Source organism: Sus scrofa, chromosome 14 (assembly GCF_054392235.1).
Source record: "Sus scrofa isolate SSC_HxYL_T2T_F1_AM1 chromosome 14, Sscrofa_HxYL_maternal_Yorkshire_Landrace_v2.0, whole genome shotgun sequence".
Classification (NCBI taxonomy): domain Eukaryota; kingdom Metazoa; phylum Chordata; class Mammalia; order Artiodactyla; family Suidae; genus Sus; species Sus scrofa.
Genome location: NC_139396.1, coordinates 77,931,151 through 77,956,289, shown reverse-complemented (window position 1 = coordinate 77,956,289; position 25,139 = coordinate 77,931,151). Strand labels below are relative to the sequence as shown.

The 25,139-nt window shown below is 41.6% G+C and overlaps 1 protein-coding gene across 9 annotated transcripts in view; it reads left to right on the top strand.

The window, feature by feature from the left end:
• Positions 1-8,808: 8,808 nt before the first annotated feature.
• The window catches only part of TBCE (tubulin folding cofactor E), an 84,777-nt gene continuing 68,446 nt past the window's right edge, over positions 8,809-25,139 (top strand). For 3 of the 9 annotated variants that reach the window (XR_014827896.1, XM_084996891.1, XM_084996885.1), the window contains exon 1: positions 8,809-8,875. The gene's annotated coding sequence lies outside the window, so the exon portion shown is untranslated. Of the gene's footprint in view, positions 8,876-19,181; positions 19,283-23,901; positions 24,060-25,139 lie in introns of all 9 variants that reach the window. The other 6 variants (XM_084996892.1, XM_084996886.1, XM_084996890.1 and 3 more) reach the window with 5 other exon arrangements.

The window sequence follows — 25,139 nt, the reverse complement described above, 5'->3', positions numbered from 1 at the left end:
ATACATCAGATCTCTGTTCCACTCTGTTAACTTCCTGACTTGACTTCCTTCCCTTCCTATCCTATATCCTATAGTCATTACCTTCAGGGAGCCTTCAAGAGCTTTCTCAGACCACTTTCCTCTTTTCCTTAGGCCTCCTCTCATCCTGCCAGTTCCCAATCCTGGATGAATCCAAACTCGCACAGGCTTTGCCTTCCCATGTTGCTGAGTGCTACAGGGATCCATTTCAGAACTGCTGTTGTAGCCATTGCAAGTTAATTTATTAAAGCCACGACAGCCCGTTTATTTTTTATCTAATTCTTTCTCAATCTAGCATCCCCTGCTCCTCCTCTCTCCCGTTAAATATAAACTTTTCTCAGAGTTCCCATTGTGGCTCAGCGGAAACAAATCTGAGTAGTATCCCTGAGGATACAGATTCAATCCCTGGCCTCACTCAGTGGGTTAGAGGTCTGGCGTTGCCGTGAGCTGTGATGTAGGTTGGCGGCTACAGCTCTGATTCAGCTCCTAGCTGGGAACCTCCATATGCCGAGGGTGCAGCCCTTAAAAGACTATATATCCTCTGACTTGCCTCAACTGTACTTTAGGTCTGTCTTCAGATGGTCTGCCTTTAATTTCAAGAAAAGTTGTCCTCCTGCCCTGGGCCAAACAAGGTCTTCTGTCCTTGATTCCTTTCTTTTCTGTCTCTTGAAGGCCATATTTCTTTCCCTGCCTTACATCCTCAAGATGTATTCATTGGCTTTTTTTTTTTTTTTTTTAATGGCTGCTAGGCAGGGATCAAACCCAAGCCTCTGCAGCCTCCTGAGCTGCTACAGTCAGATTCTTAACCCACTGTACCACAGCAGGAACTCCTTCCACTGGCTCTTTTTTAATCAGTATATTGTACTGAGAGGAAAGAAAAAGTGAAGAAAATGTAATTTGGCGAGTATCTATTGGGTGCCAACTGTTTTATGGGTTTTTTTTGTTTTGTTTTTCTTCAAGCACTTAGCAGAGCCAGGGCCTCGAATACAGGTCAGAGCACTTTGCTCTTCTGTACTGTTGGCCTCTCATTGTGTATGCACACTTAAATATGTTTAAAAGTCTGGAAAGCACTGGTCTATTATACTAAAAGGTTTCAAACCTTCCTATAATGTCTACCCACTTCAGTCTATGCTCACACCAACCAGAGGTGTCTTTCCAGGGAGTTCCCTTGTGGTACAGTAGGTTAAGGATCCAGAGTTGTCATTGCAGCCGCTCTGGTTGCTGTGAAGGTGAGTTCGACCCCTGGCCTGGGAACTTTCACATGCCGTGAATGCAGCCAAAAAAAAAAAAAAAAAAAAAAAAAAAAAAAAAAGTTGTCTTTCCAAGGCGCAAATCTTATTATGTGATTCCTATGTTTTAAATTTTCTGAATCCCGGAGTTCCCGTTGTGGCGCAATGGTTACCGAATCTGACTAGGAACCATGAGGTTGCGGGTTCAACCCCTGGCCTTCCTCAGTGGGTTAAGGATCCATGAGCTGTGGTGTAGGTCAAAGACGTGGCTCGGATCCCGAGTTGCCATGGCTCTGGTGTTTGCCGGGGGCTACAGCTCCAATTAGACCCCTAGCCTGGGAACCTCCATATGCCACAGGTGCAACCCTAGAAAAGACAAAAAAAATAGAAACAATAAATTTTCTGAATCCTCAATACTGCCACGTATAAATTCCTTGATATAATATATTAGGCTTTCAAAAATCTGATCTCCAACTTAACCTTAAGTATCCATGTTTACTAATATTTTACTCTTCCCGAACACCTTACACTCTGCCAGAAAGTAATGCTGATCATTGCTGAAACACTCTTGTGTGCCTATGAGCTAGATGCTTTGCTAGGCTTTGAAGAAAGAAAAATGAGATGCTATCCTTTACCCCGTGTGATGTTTCTATAAAGGAGACTGGGAAGTTGACAGGCAGTTATTACACAGTATTGTTAGTACTAGAATCAGGGCCCCTAATTTCTTGTGTACCTGTCTGCTTCTCCCATTGGATTGGAAACTCATTAAGGGCAAGGACTGTGACTTATTTAACTTCCTGTTCTGAATAGCACTTAATATGTATTTATGAATGAATAAATCTACTTGAAATTAATCTCCCACTTCTCAAGGGTTCCATTAAGTATAATGTACATGAAAGGTATCATAAACTTCAAATGTTAGCTTTTATGTTAATGTGGTTTTTCCACTTCTAGTTCTTTTTCTAGTGTGTGTATGTGTGTGTGGCCACACCCACAGCATGCGAAATTTCCCAGGCCAGAGATCAAACCCACACCACAGCAGTGACTGAAGCCACTATGGTGACAATGCTGGATCCTTAACCCACTGAGCCTCTCTAATGATTCTTCTTCAGCGTTCTATTTATTCCTTTCTGAAAACATTCTTAGAGTTTACTTTCAGTTTTGTCCATCATTACCACTGTATCAAAACTCTGACCTCTCATACTCAAGTCCTCTATTTTAACTATCTATTCATCTTGAGTTTTCTGTTATTAGCTTGAAAGCAACATATTTAAAACCTACTTATATCTCCATTCCTATCCCTTTACCAGTCCAAATAATAGAATGAAACCATTTCTACCCTTGTCTTTTCTATCACCATCGTCATTCCTCAAGAAGCATGTCCTTGATTTATTTCTTATCCTTGCCTCCTATCCAGTCTTCCCAAGTCCTATAGACCTGTCCTTTGAGATGTGTTTTATCTATCCCTTGCTTTCCATTTTCACTTCCTTTCCATTTTCTTTTCTTTGTTTTTTTTTTTTTTTTTTTTTAGGGCCACACTGGCAGCATATGGAGATTCTCAGGCAAGGGGTTGAATTGGAGCTGTAGCCGCTGGCCTACAGCACAGCCCAGCCACAGCAATACCAGATCAGAGCCATGTCTGCAACCTACACCACAGCTCACGGCAACTCGGATCCTTAACCCAATGACTGAGGCCAGGGATCAAACCTGCATCTTCATGGATACTAGTCAGATTTGTTTTTGATGAACCAAAGACGGGAACTCTTTCCTTTCCATTTTCATTTAGAACTGCTTTTTCTAAATGCCATTTTCATTTAGAACAGCCATATATGCAGGGCTGATATATGATGATTTAAATATAGAAAAGAGGAGTTCTTGTTGTGACTCAGTGGTTAACGAACCTGACTAGTAACCATGAGGTTGCAGGCTTGATCCCTGGCCTCGCTGAGTAGGTTAAGGATCTGACATTGCCATGAGCTGTGGTGGAGGTCGCAGATGCTGGTCCAATCATGCGTTGCTGTGGCTGTGGTGTAGGCCAGCAGCAAGAGCTTCAATTGGACCCCTAGCCTGGGAGCCTCCATAGGCCTCGGGTGTGGCCCTAAAAAGAAAAAAAAAGAAAAAAAGAAAAAGAAATATGGAAAAGAACTCATGATAAGGAACCCCACAATAATGTGAATTCAGATATAATGCAATTGGCATTTGGCTCCCCAGCCTCTCACCACCTCCAGTTGGCTAACTGCAGACTTGCTCTGGTTATTTCATTAAATCTTGTAATAATGCAACCTCACATTTTATGTGATTGAATTTATTGGACCTTACAAGTTGTATGGCATAATGTTACTGTACTCTCAGTAAAGATTATAATAGTGTAATAAGCAAAAATATTAGTAATACAATTTCAGTATTACTGCATTAGTTCAAGTTAATTGTGTAGAATGTTTCATTGTATAGAATGTTAATGAGCATCTTGATAACTGGAAAACATTTGCAGCACCACCTGCCATGTTATACACATTCTTTATAAAGCACTTTATGCTTTAGGAGAATGACTAATTATCTGTGAATTATATTTGTTACTGTACATAAAGAAAAATATATCTTTATTCGAAAACTGTTATAATGGATAGTGCAAGATATTTAGACCTCAATGGGAAAAACAGTACTAATGGTAAGCTATAAAAGTAATTTGTTGATGTCACCAAAACTTAAGTCACTTAATAGAAATTGTGAAATGAGAATAAATATTTGCAAAGTCAAAAATTTAAAGATACTTGGCTTTAGTAAATTATATTCTAACAGCTGTCCATATTTTACAAGAAGGAAATGATTTATTAAAGTTGACATTAAGTCAATTAACCATAAAGAATTGGATGTGTAAAACTAAAGGAAAATGAAAATGAAGAAGAAAGTTACAGAAATAAATGATAAGCCCTTTGAAACAAAGCAATGTAGCTATTCCTAGAGACTAATAGATTTTCTAATAATTTTATGAAAATGCATTTCTGGCTTGATAACAGACATGAAGTCATAACTTTTTAAAATTTGTTCAATTTATCAATTTATTGAATCCCAAAACCTGGCCAATTTAAGGCTGCAAAAGTCTGGATTGAAGATGAACAAAAATAAAATTGCAGCATTCACTAAATGATTTTGCATTAAGGATAAAAAAAAATGTAATTTTAGACACTATTGTAAGGCTTAGAAAAAAACTGAATATAGTTGCTGGGTAGTTCAGAGGAAACCAAGAGGGGATTCAGCACCACCAAGAATATCATTAATATTAGAAGAAATTGGGAGTTCCCGTTGTGGCTCAGCGGCAGGGAACCCAGCTAGTATCGTGAGAATAAGGTTTGATCCCTGGCCTCACTCACTAGATTGACATTGCCATGAGCTATGGTGTAGGTTGCAGATGAGGCTCGGATCCTGCCGTTGCTGTGGCTGTGGTGTTGGCTGCAGCTGTGAGTTGACCCTTAGCCTAGGAACTTCCATACATTGCACGTGCGGACCTAAAAAGAAAAAAAATTAGGAGAAATTCTTGATTTATTGAGACCACAAGTCACCTATGACTATCAATTTAATGAGGAATTTGTTGGGAAAATGTATTGCAGTTTACCATGTTACATCATGGCTCAGACAGGAGTATCATTTAGCTAGTGAGTGCTGCAACAAACAAAAGATCAATAATTTCCTCCTGCCTGGGAGTATCATCATAGTATATATGGATAATTAATATCACCTACCTTGTTTTACTGGAGTCCCTTGTCACAGCCCATGTTGCACACAACTGCCAAACTAATCCTCATTATTTGCTTTCATTGTGTGCCTCTATTCAAAAATCACTGAGAGTTCCCTGCCAGCCTACCAGTTAAGAATCTGGCGTTGTCACCAATATGGCTCAGTTATGATTCCTTCTCCATGCTTAGGTGCAGCCAAAAAATAGTCATTTTCTTATTGGACAAACACTTTAGTTTTAGCTTCATGGTCAAGCTCTGTAGAATCTGATTCTCATCTTATCTCCCCCATCCCCTTACTTCACCTAAGTCCGACCAGTTAGTCTCGCCTATAGACATTACATACATTCCCATTTTCATGGCTGTAGTCATATATTTATTTCTGAAATGTTCCCCTGCCACCCATTAAATTTTCCTCTGTCTCTAACATCTAACTTGAAATTGTATTTCCTTGTTGAAGACTTTTGTTCCAAATCAAAATGTCATAGGAGTTCCTGCTGTGGGGCAACGGGATCAGCCACGTCTCTGGAGCACTGAGACACCCGTTCGATTTCCCCCAGCACAGTGGGTTAAGAATCTGGTGTTGCCACAGCTGTGGCATGAGTTGCAACTGCAGCTGGGATCTGATCCCTGGCCCAGGAACTCCGTATGCTGCAGGGTGACCAAAAAAGGAAAAAAAGAAGTCTTTATAACAATTTAAAACGACAATGTAAATAGGCGAAACAAACCACTCCCTCCATCAGATAAAACAATGAGTAAGAGGGTGACCTTTAGCTAAGTATTTAGTAGAGAACTTCCAAAGCTTAAATATGGGTTTTAGTTAACTAAGGTAATAAATAGCTATTAAAAGACATGACTGAATCAAAAAACAGTCTTTTTGCTATTCTCAGCAGACTCATTGTTCCATGTAAGGCAGCTGGAAAGACATTTCTGATAGGGATATGTAACAGTGTTTGAATAATGTACCATGTCCTTTAAAAGAAAAATAATCCTGGGCCTCTAATGTTGATCTAGGTTATTTTTGTTACACTGTTGTGCATATAAAATAAGGCATAAGCTCTTAGAGGAGGACACTTTGTTGTTTATTAGCCATTCTGTCCTCAAAATTCCTGCTCACATTCCTGTTTCCTTTTGCTGAAGTACCTCTCCCCAGTTTGTACAGCCAAGGTGCCTTGCCTTCTCATACAGAATCCAAAAAATCTTAGGCGGTTGCTGTACCCTTCTTCTTCCTCATCTTCTGTTTTTTGTTTTTGTTTTTGTTTTGCTTCTTAGGGCCACACTCAGAGCAGATGGAGGTTCCCAGGCTAGGGGGTTGAATCACAGCTACAGCTGCCGGCCTCCGCCACAGCCACAGCAACGTAGGATCCAAGCCACATCTGCGACCTACACCACAGCTCACGGCAATGCCATTTCCTTAACCCACTGAGCAAGGCCAGGGATCGAACCCACAACCTCATGGTTCCTAGTGGGATTTGTTTCTGCTGCGCCACAATAGGAACTCCTGTACTCTTCTTCTCACTGCCCTGCTCCTGTCAAAGGGTACACATGACCTAATCTTAACCAATTAGATTCTGGCTTCAGGGGGATTCTTGAGTAAAGAAAACTGTTGGAGCCAACTCACCTGGTAGGAAATTGACCAAATGACTAAGAGGTACTTGCTGTTTTGGTTCTTTTCTGGTTCTTGTTCTGTCTTGGACCTAAACCTGATGCTTCAACCCCCCTATTATGCTGTAAGCTATCCAGTATCCTTCCAATATATTCCCTTTGTTCTCCAAGACAAAGAAAGAGAAAAACCAGAAAACACAAGGTTAAGAGACTGTATAGAAGTTACCATTTGTGTGAAAAAGAACGGAATAAAAGAAAAATAGTTCCTGTCATGGCGCTGTGGAAATGAAATTGTGGGTTCGATCCCTGGCCTCTCAGTGAGTTAAGGATCCGACGTTGCCGCGAGCTGTGGTGTAGGTCGCAGACGCAGCTTGGATATGCAATTGGTGTGTCTAGGCCAGCAACTGTAGCTCTCATTTGACCCCTAGTCTGGGAACCTCCATTTGCCATGGGTGCCGCCCTAAAAAGCAAAAAAGAAAAAAAAAGAAAGAAAAATACTTGCTTACCTTATCTCTAGGCAGGGAACTGAGGGACAGAGACTGGAAAATAGAACCAGCAAGAGGGGCTTTTCACTGCACACCCATTTACTACTTTTGACTTCTGAAGCCTGGGAATATATTATCTTTTCAAATATGGAAAAATTTTAAAGTCATAAAAGCAATGAACAGAAAATACCAATAAGTGCTAAACAGATAAAGGATGGCTACTTAACATTCAGTGTGCAGGAAAGACCTCTCTGAGGAAGTAGCATTTAAGCTAAGCTCTGAGCAACAAGAAAAGCCATACCAAAATCATGGTGAAGAGCCATCAAAGCAAAAGGAATCCAAAGGTCTTAAGACAGGAAAGCACTTCACCATTGTGTACAAGATATATAGGGACCAGGTCATGTTGGACTTTGTAAAACCGAGTAAGAACCTAATGTTGCAATCTAAGTGCAGTTGAAAAGCCAATAGAAGTTTCAAAGAAAGGGAGTAACTAGATTTAATTTACCTTTATAAAAGACCATTCTGGCATCTGAGTAGTGGATGGGTTTGTAGACCACAGGAGAGGAGGTCTGGAGGCCCATGAGGAGGGTGTTCGAGTATCCCATGAGAGGTGATGGTAGCTACATCACCATGATTTAATTTTAGAACATTTTTGCTTCCTCTAAGAGAAACTCCCATCACTTTAAGCATTCACTCCCCAATTCCCCCATTTTACCCCTGACACTCACCCTAGGCAGCCACAAATCTACTGTCTCTATAGATTGTCTATTTGGGATGTTTCATACAAATGGAATCATACATTCTGTGGCCTTTTGTAACTGGCTCCTTTCCGTAGCATATTATTTTGAAAGTTCATCTATACTGTGTCAGAATTTCAGTTTTTTTAGTCTGAATAATGTCCACTGTATGAAAATACCACATTTTGTTTATCCATTCATTAGTTCATAGTCATTAGGGTTATTCCTACTTTTTTTGGCTATTATGAATAATGTTGCAAATTTTTGTGGTATATGTATTTCCATATCTCTTGAGTAATACTGGGACTGGATGTTTGTGTCCCCCTAAAATGTGTATGTTGAAGCTTCAACCTCTAGGATTTCTGTGTTTGGAGATAGGATCTTTACGGAAGTTATTAAGGTTAAACGAGGACTTAACGGTTGGGAACCTAATCCAATCCTTATAATAGGAGACTCAAGGAGTTGCCTTGTGGCCTAGCAATTAAGGATCCAGCATTGTCACTGCTGTGGCTCAGTTTCAATCCCTGGCCCAGGAGTTCTGCATGCTGTGGGCATGTTCCCTTCCCCACCCCCCAGTCGTGTCTGCGACCTATTACTGCATTTATTTTCATTCTGCCTTATGTTCAGCTAGTAAAAAATTTTTCCTCTAGTGTTTGAGGAATCAACACTACATTATTCTCTGTGACCACCACGTGCTTCTTATGTGGTAGATTCTCAAGAAACATAACGGAATCTCACACAGGACTTGTAATTCGCTTCCGTGATAACAAGTGGAAAATGAGCATTCCTATGGTCGTTCTATCCGCCCGAGTTCCAGGGGAATAGCTCGAGCATCAAGGACCAGAGTTCGAGGAGCGGGCTGACCAAACCTCTAGCTGCGGAAGTTCTAGCAATTATTTATAGCTGAGCTCTGCGGGTCACTGCTAATACCCCCCACCACCCCCGGGAACTTCCTGGGGGCGGGACTTCCCGTTTCCCTGAAGAAGCACTTCCGGCCAGAGCCGGAAGCTGTCTGGGGCCGGACGCGTGAGAGGGGCAGTAGCTCGGACGCTCTGGCCAGCTGCGGGCAGGTGAGTTTCGAAGCGTCTGGGGAGCCGAGGGGTTCGAGCGTTCTTAGCTGGCTGGTGACTGGCGCATGAGCCTGTAGTGCTCTTGGTCTTTTCCCCCCTTTTTTTAGAAACTTCCCGGGGGCGTTGCCTGCTCCCTGGGGCTTTGACGGAGCCCAGCCTCGCAGGGGTATATCCGTCGGGGCGAGAGGAATGGGTAGCGCCGCACTGCGCGTCACGAAAAAGCGTTATTGGCTTGTCACTCCGAAAGAGATGAAATTGGTACAGGCTACCTATAACTTGGTGTCTTGTTAGTGCAACAGTCCCGACCTTCCAAACCGTCTAACATTTGAGATGAAAGAGAAATAATGTTAAGTAGCTGGAGAACGGGCTGTCGAAGGGGGTGCTGTAGATTGTGGGTGGATCCAAATGAGGGTGTGACATCCCCTTCCACAAAGAAACGGCAGTCCCCTTGGGAACGTAGGGCTCACAAATGCCAAACTTAGAGAAAGGCAGAACAGAGCTCTCTTTTGTCTGACATTACTATAGTCATGGCCACTATCATTTGATATTTGTCTCAACTTTTTTCATCTTTTTAGTTTTAACCTTTTTGTATGCTTTTATGTATATAGCATATTGCTGGGAATTTTTTTTTTTTTAAATCCACGTGCACAGTCTCTGCCTTTGGACTATAAGGCTTATTGTATTTATATTCACTGTTGTTACTGAGATATTTGTTCAGACCAGAACCTTTGGAGTCATCCTTGACGCATAGCTTTCACATCGCAGGTGTAATCTATCAGCAAATCTAAGGACTCTGCCTTCACTTTTTATCCAGACTCCCAATCCCTTCTCACCACTTTCACTTATCCACATCACAGCCATCTCTGACCTGGATTTCTGCAATAGCTACCTAACTAGTCTTTTTTCAGTCTTTCCATCCCATCTAGAGTGATTCGCCTTAAAAAGAATTAGATTATCTCCCTACTCTCAACAAAATCCTCCAAGTACTACCCCCATTTCACTCAAATTAAAAGCCAAATTCTAGGGCGTCCCTATTGTTGCTCAGTGGGTTATGAACCCGACTAGTATCCATGAGGATGCAGATTTGATCCCTGGCATTGCTCATTGGGTTAAAGGGCATACGTGGCTTGGATCCCAAGTGGCTGTGGCCATTAGCTGCAGCTTGGATTAGACCTCTAGCAGGTGTGGCCCTAAAAAAAAAAAAAAAAAAAAAAAAAAAAAGGCCAAATTCTAGGAGTGCCTGTTGTGGTGCAGTAGGTTAAGAACCTGACTGCTCGGGTCCACCCTGAGCCCAGTGGTTCAAGGATTCAGTGTTGTCACAGCTGCAGCTCGAGTTCATTCTCTGGCCCAGGAAATTTCACGTGCCACAGGCTCAGCCAAAAAAAAAAAAAAAGCCAAATTCATTAAGAGTGTCCCTCAGGATTCTGTGGTGTGATCCAGCTCTTGCTTTACCTCCGATCTCCTTTCTGGCTCTTCTTCTCGTTGCTCTACTCTGTTGCCCCAGTCACATCCTAACCACAGGATATTTATTCTTGTGGTTCCTTTGTGGAAATGCTCTTCCCCTATATGTCTACATGGTTTAATCCCTGACCTCCCTCTTTTTTTTTTTTTTTTCTTTTTTCTTTTTAGGGCCAAACCTGTGGCATGTGGAAGTTCCCAGGCCAGGGAGTTGAATCAGAGCTGCAGCTGCCGGCCTATGTGACAGCTGCAGCAACACCAAATCTGAGCTGCAGTTCAAAGCAACACTGGATCCTTAAACCACTGAACGAGGCCAGGGATCGGACCTGTGTCCTCTAGGAGACTATGTTGGGTCCTTAACCTGCTGAGCCGCAATGGGAACTCCTCCCTCATTTTTTTTCTTTTTTGAATATTACCTTTTCAGTGAGGCCTTTCCTGACATTTCCATTGTATTCACTACCCTTGTGCTTATTACCATATGACCTGCCATGTGATTTCATTTCTCTGGTTTATTAATGTTTACCCCATTAGGATAGAAGCATTGGAGTTCCCATTGTGGCACAGTGGAAACAAAGCCAACTGGGAACCATGAAGTTGTGGGTTCAATCCCTGGCCTCGATCAGTGGGTTAAGGATACAGTGTTGCTGTGAGCTGTGGTGTAGGTTGCAGATGTGACTCAGATCTGATGTTGCTGTGGTGTAACCCGGCAGCTGTGGCTCCAATTGGGCCCCAAGCCTGGAAACTGCCATATGCTGCAGGTGCAGCCCTGAAAAGCCAAAAAAAAAAAAAAAAAAAAGGATAGAAGTGTCATGAGGGGCTGATATTTCTCTGTTTTGTTTATAGCTGTATCCTTAGTGCCTAAAACAGGATCTGGTTTTTAGTAGGCGCTCCGTAATATAATTGTTGAATACATGGATTTGGCCTTCTTTGCACCGTCTTATGCTTTTACTTTCTGTGCTTTTTCTTTTTTTTGCCTTTTTTGAATTGAGGTTTTGGTTTTGTTTTCTCTTTTTACTTTTTCCCTTCTATTTGTTTGGAAGATATGTTACTCTATATACTTCGTTTCTGTTCTCATGGTTAACATTTTAATTTCTAATTTTAACTGCATATTTAATTGAATCAGAATCTTAAAAAAAATAAAGAATCTTAACCTTGTAGAACAGTATAGTTCTTACCTTTACGCTTCTCATTTTTTTTTTTTTTTTTTTGGTCTATTTAGGGTCACACCCACGGCATATAGAAATTCCCAGGCTAGGGGTCAAATCGGAGCTATAGCTGCCGGCCTACACCACAGCTATAGCAATGCCAGATCCAAGCTTCGTCTGAGACCTGCACCACAGCTCATGGCAATGCCAGATCCAAGCTTCGTCTGAGACCTGCACCACAGCTCATGGCAATGCCAGATCCTTAACCCGCTGAGTGAGGACAGGGATCAAACCTGTGTCCTCATGGATACTAATTGGGTTCATTACTGCTGAGCCACAACAGGAACTCTCAAGCTTCTGATTTTAGCAGGCTTCCTAAATCATCTCAGTTCTTATTTTTGTCAGATGTAAATGTTTGACAATAAAACTAGTAGTATTTACTATTTTATGGTGGTTTTGCTTTTTTTTCTTTGGGATTATTAAAGTAAATTTATCATACATCTTAATAGAATACTTATTGTGTGCTTAGCATTTCAGAGTTTTAAGATAATGATACTTCCTCTACTGTAGCGTTTTGCTGGGGAACGTGCAAATGTAATAAGAGTTTACATTGTGGCTTAGCAGTAAAGAACCCGACTAGTATCCATGAGGACATGGGTTCGATCCCTGGACTCGATCAATGAGTTAAGGATCAGGCATTGTCTTGAGCTGTGGTGTAGGTCACAGATGTGGCTCGGATATGGTGTTGCTATGGCACCGGTATAGGCTGGCAGCTACAGCTCTGATTTGTTCCCTAGCTTGGGGACTTCCATATGCCACAGGCGAGGTCCTAAAAAGACAAAAAAAGAAGAGAAAAGAAAACAGTATGATAGACATTATTAAGTGTGAAAGGTATATTGCCCAGAAAGTAGGTAGGCCTATCAGAAGGGAGGAACTTAACAATTTGCTGTTTTTTAAGAGTAGCTGGAATGAATTTGCAGAGGAATGCTATGGGAAGATTTGGTGGTACTTGAGACTGTGTAGAGAAAAGTCACTGATTGTTTTGTTAATTTTTTTTTTTTTTTTTGTCTTTTTGCCTTTTCTAGGGCTGCTTCCCACGGCATATGGAGGTTCCCAGGCTAGGGGTCGAATCGGAGCTGTAGCTGCCAGCCTACGCCAGAGCCACAGCAATGAGGGATCTGAGCCGCATCTGCGACCTACATCACAGCTCACGGTAACGCTGGATCCTTAACCCACTGAGCAAGGCCAGGGATTGAACCCGCAACCTCATGGTTCCTAGTCGGATTCGTTAACCACCGCGCCACAATGGAACTCCTGTTTCCTTAATTTTATTAGTTTCCTTTCATGTAATTGTATCATAAAAATTGTGGATTTGGTGTGGCTTTAAGTTACTGGTGCTTTAGAGAGAAGACATGTCTACACTCTCTTCAGAAATATCTGAAGGACCTACTTAAAATGACATGGGATAGTGCACTATGTGAGGGCTGAGGAGACTGTGAGGTTGCAGTGCAGCTTGGATCCAGGCTTTTACATTAGGTGGAAAGTACATAGAGGACAGTAGGGCATTATGCTGAGTGAGATATGCCGGTCACTAAAAGACTTACTGTGTGCTTCCCCTTCTGTGAGACACTGAGGGTTGTCACATGAACAGAGACGGAAGGTAGGGGCTTTGGAGAGGAGTCTTGGGAGTTGTTTAATGGATACAGACTTACAGTTTTGCAAGAAGGAAAAGTTTTGGTCATGGGTGCACAACAATGGAAATGTAACTAATGTCACTGAACTGCACACTTAAAAATGGTTAAGATGATGGATTTTATGGTCTATGTGTTTTACCACAGTTAAATTTTTTTTTTCCTTTTCTTTTTGGTCACCCCACAGCAAATGGAGTTCCTGGGCTAGGGATCAGATCCAAACCACAGTTGTGACCTAAGCCATGGCTGCATCAAAGCCAGATCCTTAACTCACTCTGCCAGGCCTGGGATTGAACCTGTGTCTCAGTGCTCCAAAGACGCTGCAGTCTAGTTGTGCCACAGCAGGAACTCTGTACAGTTAAATTTCTTTTTATTTATTTTATTTTTGTCTTTTTAGGGCCCACCTGTGGCATAGGGGGTTCCCAAGCTAGGGGTTGAATCTGAGCTGCAGCTGCTGGCCTACACCACAGCCACAGCAACACTGGATCCTTAACCCAATAAACGAGGCCAGGGATTGAACCTGTGTCCTCATGGATACTAGTCAGGTTTGTTAACCACAGAGCCACAACAGGAACTCCTTAAATTTCTTTTCAAAAAGGACAGCAGATGGATTTGTTTAAAATTGGGCTATTAAATACTTGGAAGTTGTTACATTTTATGTGGTCATTTAAAAGCAAGCGAGTTCCCTGGTGGCACAGCAGGTTAAGGTTCCAGTGTGGTCAGTACTGAGGCTTGGGTTGCTGCTGTGGCTTGAGTTCAGTCCCTGGCCTGGGAACATCTCCCTGCCATGGGTGCAGCCAAAAAAAAAAAGTAATGACATTTTGGCCCTCAAATGTTCAAAGGTATTCCCACATTCTTTAGTCTTCCAACATGAACTTCTAATCAGTGAAACCCTCTTAGATTTCCCTACCTGAAAAGCTTGTACTTTTAATTTCTGCTGCCTGTTATCATCAGCTTAACCTGGATATGGTTTCCACATGGTGTCTTCCTCACTCTTGACCCATCTGGCTATTCTCCATCACTGAATTTGATCCTAGCATTGCTCATTTTAGGTCTTAATTGTTTGCTGTTAGTTATCTCTCCTAATTAAACTAAGTTCTTTATAGGAGCATGCCTTCTATTTCAGAAAGGTTAACGAATGTCGGGACTCACAACTTTAAGCACCTGAACCAGGGGTACTACAGAGGGCTTCTAAGTCTCTGTGAAGTGTGTGTCCCACTGATACTGAGTTTTCTACTTGACTGTGTCAGTGTGTGAATGAGACTTCAGACCTCAGGTCAATTATTTTGGTACACTTTTAAACAAGTATCAGGCAAGATTAAGCAAAATCCACTTAGATAATAGAATTTATATTGAAAAACTTTTTTTCTCATGTTAATTCACAAAGTGCCAGTGTTCTTACCTTTTCTTTTGTGCATCAGACATTGTTTTGGATCTCTTGGCAGTGAAACAAGATAGGAAAGCTGGGAATTGAACCCTCCTACTGTAGCGGTAGGGTCACTGTGATTCAGCTTCCCCATATCAGCTACTGTTATTCTGAACTTGTGATGTATTTCGTTGGATTTGTGGAAGTTTTTTCTTTTATCTAAATATAGACTTTAGGAGTTCCCATCGTGGCTCAGTGGTTAATGAATCTGACTAGGAACCATGAGGTTGTGGGTTCGATCCCTGGCCTCGATCAGTGGGGTAAGGATCCGGTGTTGCGGTGGCTGTGGTGTAGGCCAGCGGCTACAGCTCCAATTTGACCCCTAGCCTGGGAACCTCCATATGCCTCGGGAGTGGCCCAAGAAATGGCAAAAAGACTAAATAAATAAATAAATAAATAAAAGCAAAAAAAAAAAGACCTAAATAAATAAATACATATAGACTCTAATTTATGATCTTAATGGCTAACAAGTTTTCTATACATTGAACACATAGTAACTCATTTAATTCCTACAACAGCTCTGTGAAGTAGGTCCTGATATTATTCAGTTAGGGAAACCGAGACACAGGATAAGTCATCCAGTGTCCCATAACTAGCATGTACAAGGAGAGGTAGAATTTCTGTACAGCTGGCTGGCTTTGTATAATGTCCATATAACATTAAATAGCAAAAGATATGACCCGAGTTCTTATTTATTTTTCAGGGTTCTTTCAGTTGCAGGAGAAAGAAACCCAGTTCAAACTGATGGAAACACAGGTTTGGTGAATTTAGTGGTTCATTTCCCTGGACTAAAGAAAGGCTTTAGGGACAGCTGGATCAATTCTGTTTTCCCATTTGGCTTTATTTTCAGACAAATTTTTTTCTGCATTGTGGCAATGGTGTTCCTCAGCTATTCCAGGTTTAAGTGGTCCTATTGTTTTAAGGTTTTGGGAAAGAGAAAGATGAATCCTCTCTTCAAGGGACCAGGTTGTTGACCTAAAGCAAGGAGATAGCCAGCTATTTCCCCAGCAAAGTTGGATTTATTTGAAATCAGCAGAGAATTGCAGTTTGGTGTCTGCATCTATGGCAGGCCAAGTGCTAGCCAGGGAAGGAGAATGCTTTTATAGAAACGAGAAAATTAGAAGGGCTAAGGAAACGGAGCGTCTGTGGCTTTTTTTTTTTTTTTTTTTTTTTTGTCTTTTTGCCATTTCTTGGGCCGCTCTCGCGGCATATGGAGGTTCCCAGGCTAGGGGTCGAATCGGAGCTATAGCCACTGGCCTACGCCACAGCCACAGCAACACGGGATCCGAGCCTCGTCTGCAACCTACACCACAGTTCATGACAACGCTGGATCGTTAACCCACTGAACAAGGGCAGGGACCGAACCTTCAACCTCATGGGTTCTAGTAGGATTTGTTAACCACTGCGCCACGACGAGAACTCCTTTTTTTTTTTTTTTTTTTTTTCCTGTCTGTGGCTTTGCATTGGCTGAGGACTTGCAGGGTAACGAGTCTTTCTTCTTTGGTGAGTCTCCTGCACCAACAACAAACCATATGACTAAAAACAAATTATGCATTTTACAAAGTGCTTTCATTTTCCTTATCTTTTTTTAATTTAATTTCTTGTATTTTTAGGGCCACACCTGTGGTGTATGGACTTCCCTGGCTAGGGGTCGAATTGGAACTGCAGATGATGGCCTACACCACAGCAAAAGCAACACCGGATCCTTAACCTACCACTGTGCCGGCCAGAGGTCAACTCTGTGTCCTGGTGCTGCAAAGATGCCACCTATCCCATTGTGCCACAGTGAGAACTCCTCGTCTTTGTTTTCTTTGAATCCAGTGATGCCACATATTAACCTTGATCTCTTTCCAGTCTTAATTTCTGGTGGTCACAATTTACCCACTGAGATATATTCCCTGCTATCTTTTATTCCTAATAAACATATATAGTAACTCAGATCCTGGCTTCTATCCTCCTTTCTTGTCTTCCTAGATAAAGATCAGCTTCATTCTAATGTATTCTGCCTGTCATAGGAATTGGGAAGAATAGTTTTCAGTAAGAAAGAAGAAAATGTGATTGAGAAGAATGGATGCTAAAATTTTATGGAGAGGGAAAATATTGCCTGTGAACCATTGAACTGGATGATGCTGGGAAGAGTGTGATAAGTAACTAAAGAAGTGGAGGAAGTAGCCAAAACTTCTATGAGGAAGAAGAGATACCATAGCCAAAGGACAGTAACTGAACTTAGAGTCTTAAGGATTCTTTCTAGGAAAACATATGCAATACTGTGAATATCACTTAAATTTGCTGGGATAGGCTCACTATTTGAATGGAAATATATGTCTTTGTTCAGAACAGTCCAATATAAGATTTGTGAGATGGATTGTGTCTATCAGGACTATATTATATATATACACATTTGTTTGGAGCCAAGAGCATTGGCATTAGAGTGGAAAGCCTAAATGACAAAAGCAGTAAGAAGTGGAAGAGAATTATAGATCATGCTATAGATCATTAGGTAAGAAGGAGAATAAGGGAGTTCCCACTGTGGTGCAGTGGGATCAGCAGCGTCTTGGGGGTGCTGGGATGCAGGTTTGATCCCCAGGCTGGCACAGTAGGTTAAGGATCTGGTGTTGCTGTAGCTGCCACTTAGGTCACAGCTGTGGCTTGGATCTGATCACTGGTCTGGGAACTCCATATACTGTGGGGCGGCCAAAGAAGAAAAGAAAAAAATAAGAATAAGATTATTGCTCTCCTAATACAGATTATAAAAGTGGCACAAAAATAATACAGAGTTGTGAAAGAAGATTTCAACCAACTTTAATTATGTTAGAGGCCCATTCTTTTCTAGGGGCAAGACCTGACTTTTTTTTTTTTTTTTTTTTTTAACCATTTAAGTTTCTTGGAAGAGACAAAAATGTAAGATTACTTTGGGGTTTTTTTGTGTGTTTTGGGACGGCACCTGTGGCATATGGCTAGGGGTCAAATCAGAGCCACAGCTGCCAGCCTATGACACAGCCACAACAACATGGGATTCAAGCCGTGTCTGTGACCTACACCACAGCTCGAGGCAATGCTGGATGGATCCTTAACCCACTGACAAGGCCAGGGATCAAACCCACATTCTTGTGATACTAGTCGAGTTCGGTTCCCCTGAGCCACAGGGTAATTCCCACAAGATTCCTTTGGTTTGAAATCTCATTAACAAGACAGAAGAAATGGGCTAAGTAGAGGACCCTGACATACTGTGGGAAAAGAAACTCTTATTTTTGATAGGCTTCCCAAACAAAATGTTGAATGTACTCAAACTGCTTCCTTGGATATCAGGAAAGCATACTTTGAAAAAAATGAATTACCATACTCTTAAGATTCAATGTCCCAGTTAAAACTTTGGGAATTAAATGTCTTTTGTTTTTTGTTTTTTGCTTTAAGGAGGTTCCCAGGCTAGGGGTCGAATCAGAGCTGCAGCTGCCAGCCTACACCACAGCCACAACAACGGGGGATCTGAGCCTCATCTGAGACCTACACCACAGCTCATGACAACGCCAGATCCTTAACCTACTGAGCAAGGCCAGGGATCAAACCCACAACCTCATAGTTCCTAGTTGGATTTGTTTTCACTGCGCTGACGCAGGAACTTCTGACGTGTGTGTGTATTTCCTTTTTTTTTTTTGTCTTTTTAGGGCCATACCCACGGCACATGGAGGTTCCCAGGCTAGGGGTCAAATTGGAGCTATAGCCACCAGCGTACACCAGAGCCACAGCAATGCAGGATCCAAGCTGTGTCTGCAACCTACACCACAGCTCACAGAAATGCCGGATCCTTAACCTACTAAGCGAGGCCAGGGATCGAACCGTGTCCTCGTGAATCTTAGTCGGGTTCCTTAACTTCTGAGCCATGATGGGAACTCCCTCCTGACCTATACTTTTTAATTGTAGTAAAGTATGTAAAATTTTCCATCCTAACCATTTTTTTTGGCTGTTCCAGCACCCATGCCATGCAAAAGTTCCCAGGCCAGGACTGGAATCTGCAGCACAGCAGTGACGATGCTGGATCCTTAATCTGCTGAGCCGCCAGGAAACTCAATCTTCACCTCCCCTCCCCCCATTTTTGTGGCTCCATGGCTTATGAAATTTATAAAAAAATCAGATCCAGGCCGCAGTTGGGACCACTCCACAGCTTCGGCAACACTGTGCTGAGCCAGAGATGGAACCTGCACCCTGGTGCTGCAGAGGCACCACCTATCCCATTGTGCCCCAGTGGGAACTCTTATCTTGACCATTTTTAATTAATTAATTTATTTATTTTTAGGGCCACATTCCTAGGCTAGGAGTTGAATCAGAGCTACAGCCACAACAACGTGGGATCTGAGCGGCATCTGTGTCCCACACCACAGCTCATGGCAACACTAGATCATTAACACACAGAGCGAGGCCAAGGATTGAACCCGAATCCTCATAGATACTAGTCAAATTTGTAACCTGCTGAGTCACTGCGGAAACTACAACCATTTTTAAATGTACAGTTTAGTAGTGTTTAGTACATTCATATTATGGCTCAACCACCAGCACCATCCATCTTCAGAACTCTCTTTATTTTGCAGAACTGAAACTCTGTTGCCATTTAGCCAGTTCCCTATTTCCCCCTCCCTGCAGCCATTGGCCATCACCATTCTGACTTTCTCTATGAAGTTGACTACTATAGGTATGTCTGTTTTTTTTTTTAACTCCATAAATTTTATTATATTTATAGTTTTATGTCAGTCATCACAACCCAATTATACAGCATTTGCATCCAAACCCCTAGCCCTTCCCTTCCTGCTCAACCTGTGTCTTTTGGTAACCATGAGTTTTTCAAAGTCTGTGAGTCAGTTTCTGTTCTGCAAAGGAGTTTGTTGTATCCTTTTTTTAGATTCCACATATAAGTGATAGCATATGTTTGTGTCTTACTGTCTAACTTCACTTAGCATGATTATTTCTAGGTTCATCCACGTTGCTAAAAATGCCATTATTTCATTCCTTTTTGTGGCTGACTAATATTCCATTGTGTACATGTTCCACATCTTCTTTATCCACCCCTGTCAGTGGACATTTAGGTTGCTTCCATGTCTTGGCTATTGTATATACTGCTGCAATAGACATTGGGTACATACATCTTATCAAGTCATGGTTTTCTCTGGATAGATGCTCAGGAGTGGGATTGCTGAATCAAATGGTAATTCTATTTTTAGTGTTCTGAGGAATCTCCATACTGTTTTTCATAGTGGTTGCACCAGTTTACATTCCCACCAATAGTGTAAGAGGATTCCCTTTTCTCCACACCCTCGCTAGCATTTATTGTTTATAGACTTTTTTTTGTTTTTTTTTTAAATTTAATTTAATTTATTTATTATTATTTTTATTTTTTTCCCACTGTACAGCAAGGGGATCAAGTTATCCTTACATGTATACATTTTTCCCCCCACCCTTTGTTCTGTTGCAATACGAGTATCTAGACATAGTTCTCAATGCTATTCAGCAGGATCTCCTTGTAAATCTATTCTAAGTTGTATCTGATAAGCCCAAGCTTCCAATCCCTCCCACTCCCTCCCTCTCCCATCAGGCAGCCACAAGTCTTTTCTCCAAGTCCATGATTTTCTTTTCTGAGGAGATGTTCATTTGTGCTGGATATTAGATTCCAGTTGTAAGTGATGTCATATGGTATTTGTCTTTGTCTTTCTGGCTCATTTCACTCAGTATGAGATTCTCTAGTTCCATCCATGTTGCTGCAGATGGCATTATGTCATTCTTTTTTATGGCTGAGTAGTATTCTATTGCGTATATATACCACATCTTCCGAATCCAATCATCTGTCGATGGACATTTGGATTGTTTCCATGTCCTGGCTATTGTGAATAGGGCTGCAATGAACATGCAGGTGCATGTGTCTCTTTTTAGTAGAGTTTTGTCCGGATATATGCTCAAGAGTGGGATTGCGGGGTCATATGGAAGTTCTCTGTATAGATTTCTAAGGTATCTCCAAACGGTTCTCCATAGTGGCTATACCAGTTTACATTCCCACCAACAGTGCAGGGGTTCCCTTTTCTCCACAGCCCCTCCAGCACTTGTTATTTGTGGACTTATTAATGATGGCCATTCTGACTGGTGTGAGGTGGTATCTCATGGTAGTTTTGATTTGCATTTCTCTTATAATCAGCAATGTTGAGCATTTTTTCATGTGTTTGCTGGCCATCTGTATATCTTCCTTGGAGAACAGTCTATTCAGGTCTTTTGCCCATTTTTCCATTGGTTGATTGGCTTTTTTGCTGTTGAGTTGTATAAGTTGCTTATATATTCTAGAGATTAAGCCCTTGTCCGTTGCATCATTTGAAACTGTTTTCTCCCATTCTGTAAGTTGTCTTTTTGGTTTCTTTTTGATTTCCTTTTCTGTGCAAAAGCTTTTCAGTTTGATTAGGTCCCACTGGTTTATTTTTGCTCTTATTTCGATTGCTTTGGGAGACTGCCCTGAGAACATATTCATGATGTTGATGTCAGAGAGTGTTTTGCCTATGTTTTTTTCTAGGAGTTTGATGGTGTCCTGTCTTATATTTAAGTCTTTCAGCCATTTTGAGTTTATTTTTGTGCATGGTGTGAGAGTATGTTCTAATTTCATTGCCTTGCATGCAGCTGTCCAGGTTTCCCAGCAATACTTGCTGAATAGACTTTCTTTTTCCCATTTTATATTCTTACCTGAAAACTATCAGCCAATATCTTTTTTTGCTTTTTAGTGCTGCAGCATATGGAGGTCCCAGGCTAGGGGGTCCAATCAGAGCTACAGCTGTTGGCCTATGCCACAGCCACAACAATGCCATTATTCATAGGAAAAAGTAAAAATTACTTATTCCGAAAATATTCATACAACTCAGGTATATACGTTAATAAGTGAAAGTATTCTTTCTCTTATCCCATTCCTCCTCTATCTGAATGACAGGAATACATACCCTGACTGACAGTGTATTTTGATTTCAGTGAAACATTTCACAAAGTTGATGACATTCTTGAATGTGAGCTGGATGGTTAGGAAGGCTTTTAACTAAAAAGTTTTACCCATGGGCTTCTGTCTTTGACCAGAATCTTATATTCTTTTTTGTCTTTGTTTTTAGAAAAATTGAACAGGACAGAGCTAGGAGAAATGGTTAATATATTGAGTTATCGGATGTTTAATATATATGAATGTAAAGTCCTGCATTTATAATATTATAATGTGTTAACTTTTACCTCAAAATTTAGTTATACAAGTCCTGGATAGAGAAGAGCAATTTGAAAGCTCTTGATGAGAAATAGGTAAACAAGTAGATTTTCCTTTCGTGCCAGTGTCAACAGTTACCCTTTTTTTGATGGATAGTTTGGCAATGCCTTTCTGGAATCTTAAACATATTTATTTACTTGGAATTGTTTCAAGACTTTTTCCCGAGGAACTATTTCAAAGGACAGTAGAAATTTAGAAATGAAAGATGTTTTATTTTTTATTTTTATTTTTGTCTTTTTAGGGCTGCACCTGTGGCATACTGAAGTTCCCAGGGTAACAAAAAGACAAAAAAAAAAAAAAAAAGAGAGACTGTGTTTAATAGATATTAAAACAAAACAAAACAAAAAACACCTTTATTCTGGAGTTCCCGTTGTGGCTCAGTGGTTAACGAATCTGACTAAGAACCATGAGGTTGAGGTTCGATCCCTGGCCTCACTCAGTGGGTCAAGGTTCTGGCGTTGCCATGAGCTGTAGTGTGGTTTGGATCCTGCGTTGCTGTGGCTGTGGCGTAGGCCGGCAGCTGCAGTTCCAGTAGACCCCTATCCTGGGAACCTCCACATGCTGCGGGTGCAGCCCTAGAAAAGACAAAAAAAAAAAAAAAGAAAAAAAAAAGTTCCCAGGCTAGGGGTTGAATCGGAGCTGCAGCTGATGGCCTACACCACAGCCAGCAGCTGCAGTGTGGTTTGGATCCTGCGTTGCTGTGGCTGTGGCGTAGGCCGGCGGCTGCAGTTCCAGTAGACCCCTAGCCTGGGAACCTCCATATGCTGCGGGTGCAGCCCTAGAAAAGACAAAAAAAAAAAAAAAAGAAAAAAAAAGTTCCCAGGCTAGGGGTTGAATCGGAGCTGCAGCTGCTGGCCTACACCACAGCCATAACAACACAGGATCCGAGCCACATCTGTGACCTACACCAAACTCATGGCAATGCCGGATTCTTATTAACCCACTGAGTGAGGCCACGGATTGAATCTGCCTTCTCATGGATACTGGTTGGGTTCATTACCACTGACCCAAGACAGGAACTCCTGAAAGATGTCTTTAGTTGTTTTCCTTGGCGTAGTAAACAATGAAAATACTACAATAGAGAAATGATTAATTATTGATGTCTAGCTTTGAAGTGATTAATATGATTCTGTGGCTGTATAAAAAGTTTATAGAATGCTAAAAGAAGAACAGAAATTATATAGCTAATTTCTATTGTGATAAAATTCTACTTATGTATTAATGAAAATTGAGAGGATGTTTAGGACTATTAAAAACTTTTAGGGTGTTGTAATTATAGTAAAATTTAAGCATTTTAATTTGATGATCAGAAAGTGATAGTAACTCAGGAATGTCTATGTAGTTTATTTATTTATTTATTTATTTATTTTTGGTCTTTTTGCTATTTCTTTGGGCCGCTCCCACGGCATATGGAGGTTCCCAGGCTAGGGGTCGAATCGGAGCTGTAGCCACTGGCCTACGCCACAGCCACAGCAACGTGGGATCCGAGCCGCGTCTGCAACCTACACCACAGCTCACGGCAACGCCGGATCGTTAACCCACTGAGCAAGGGCAGGGACCGAACCCTCATCCTCATGGTTCCTAGTCGGATTCGTTAACCACTGCGCCACGACGGGAACTCCTATTTTTTGTCTTTTTGTCTTTTCTCAGGCCACACCCTTAGCATATGGACATTCCCAGGCTAGGGGTCGAATCGGAGCTACAGCTGCTGGCCTACACCACAGCCACAGCCACGCCAGATCCAAGCTGCTTCTGTGACCTACACCACAGCTCACAGCAATGCTGGATCCTTAACTGACTGAGCGAGGCCAGGGATCGAACCCACAACCTCATGGTTTGTAGTCAGATTCGTTAACCACTGAGCCACAATGGGAACTCCTATTTAGTTGATTTCATTGAAATCTTAATAGCAAGCAACAGTCTTTCCTGTGAAAAGGGGGAAAAGTGAATGCAATATTGGGCTAATTATTAGATGTATGACCTTCAGACCATTGAACCACACACAGGACAAGTCACATTTGGACTATGTTTTTCAGTTTTAGGTGTTGTACTTTAAGAAAAGAAACAATAAGTGAATTATGGAGAAGACCTTGGAATTCACATGAGGATGATTTAAGGAGCTGGGATGTTTACCATGGTAAAGAGTTTAAGAGGTGGCAACAGGAAGAGGAGAGAGGAGAAATAATGATGACATGCAAGTATTTAAATGTCAGCTGGGGGAGTTCCTGCTGTGGTGCAGTGGGTTAATGATCTGGCTTGTCTCTGTGGTGGTACTGGTTAGATCACTGGCTTGATTCAGTGGGTTAAAGGAGCTGGCGTTTGGCGTTGCCACAACTGCAGAGTAGGTCTCAGATTCAGTCTCTGCTCTGGGAACTTCCATGTGCTGAGGGTGCAGCTGTATTTAAAGAAAAAGAAGAAAAGCCTGCGGTCAATGGGGAAGAGAGACTTTTATCCGCCAAATAGTTTATTGAATTCTCACAAGAACTGGCTTTTCTCATAACAAGTATTAGGAAAGAAGTAATGAAAAAATAAATGTCATCTGGGAAAGGGGAATGGTTTGACTATAGCTGCAGAGGGAGTACTAAAATCAGTTTGTGGAAATGATAGGGTGGCATATTTCATCTCTTTTTAAAGATCATGTAACAAGTGGAGTCACCCAAAAATTAATTGGGCTATCGCAGAGTTCCTGTCGTGGCTCAGCAGTTAACGAATCTGACTAGCATCCTTGAGGACACAGGTTCGATCCCTGGCCTTGCTCAGGTTAAGGATCCAGTGTTGCCGTGAGCTGTGGTGTAGGCTGCAGATGCACCTCGGATCCTGCATTACTGTGGCTGTGGTGTAGGTCAGCAGCTACAGCTTGGATTTGACCCCTAGTCTGGGAACCTCCATATGCTGAGAGTGTGGCCCTAAAAAGCCAAAAAAAAAAAAAAAAAAAAAAAAAAAATTGGCTATCTTAGTTAGTGAACATGTAATATTTTACTTATTTTGTTTTTTATTTTTGTTTTTTGTATTTATGACTCAATGAATTTATTACATTTATAGTTGTGCAATGATCATCACAATCCAATTTTATAGGATTTCCAACCCACAACCCCAGCGTATCCCCCCACCCCCCAAACTGTCTCCTTTGGAGACCCTAAGTTTTTCAAAGTCTGTGAGTCAGTATCCGTTCTGCAAAGAAGTTCATTCTGTCCTTTTTTCAGATTCTACATGTCAGTGAAAGCATTTGATGTTGGTGTCTCATTGTCTGACTGACTTCACTTAGCGTGGTAAT